The sequence below is a fragment of the Sabethes cyaneus genome, chromosome 2 (assembly GCF_943734655.1).
Source record: "Sabethes cyaneus chromosome 2, idSabCyanKW18_F2, whole genome shotgun sequence".
In the NCBI taxonomy this organism is placed as follows: Eukaryota; Metazoa; Arthropoda; class Insecta; order Diptera; family Culicidae; genus Sabethes; species Sabethes cyaneus.
Window position 1 is genome coordinate 14,106,650 of NC_071354.1, and position 1,022 is coordinate 14,107,671.

Below are 1,022 nucleotides of genomic sequence, written 5' to 3' on the forward strand. Positions count from 1 at the left end.
TGTTGCTTGCTTCAAATCTAGTAGGAATAATACAGGGGGGATTTATTGCTGTCAAATTTCTTACATGTGTGCGTTACCGCAGATGATGGTGTTTGGTCCATGACGTTTGTACTGTCATGGACCAAACGGCTTATGATTGATTTTGAACCAGGGGACTCGCAACTCTATTTTTATCTGCTGCAGTTGACAGAAACTCAAACCCACATACGCAACGCAATTGTCGTTTGTATTGTTTTGATCCGGATATTGCATTTATCTGCTATTTAGCGTAAATAAAACAAACTAACAACCTTTTCTGAAGCTACATTAACAGGCAAGAGCAGCAAATCGGTAAGAAAAAAAAGTAGCAAGAGCGGCATTGAAAATTATGGTCACCTGCCTACCCCTTCACATGTGAGTTTCACAATTCCTTACCGATAGATCCCCCCTGGAATAATACGACCATGATTATGATTGTTACAAACCAAAGTTTTAGTTATCTCTTTGTAAAAAATTCTCATGCAAGCGAGACAGTCCCGGAGCTAGAAGACTTTTTCCTTGCTACGAAGAGTCTCAGAATATGTCCCGCCATGACTGATTTTATTTATTGTGCTCGTTGAATGTTGAATCGCTCCGGGCACAGGAAAGACCGAATTTTTTTGAAAGTTGCGGAGAGTTTCTCGAGAAGATTTTTGCTAATAAAGAATTGTTAAAGCAAGTCCATTCAGCTGAACAATACTGTATTGAGTGCTGTTAGATTAATTTCATTGCACTACAAAATGAGTCCATTCATTTGTATTTGCCACCTAATACGTTCCTCATTCATCCGAAAATATTCTGGTCAGTTTAGTTACTGGTGAGAATCCTGCACCATTGATACGTGAATTCGATTCGATATACGATTGAAATTGATATCACAGCGCGAAAGTTATCGACCAATCAACATTCTTAAGCTTTTTCTGTGTCCGGTGAATGTGATATTAGCTACAATTGTTCAAATATTTGCAATAATTTTTAAAATCTTGAATAAAACATTTCCATTT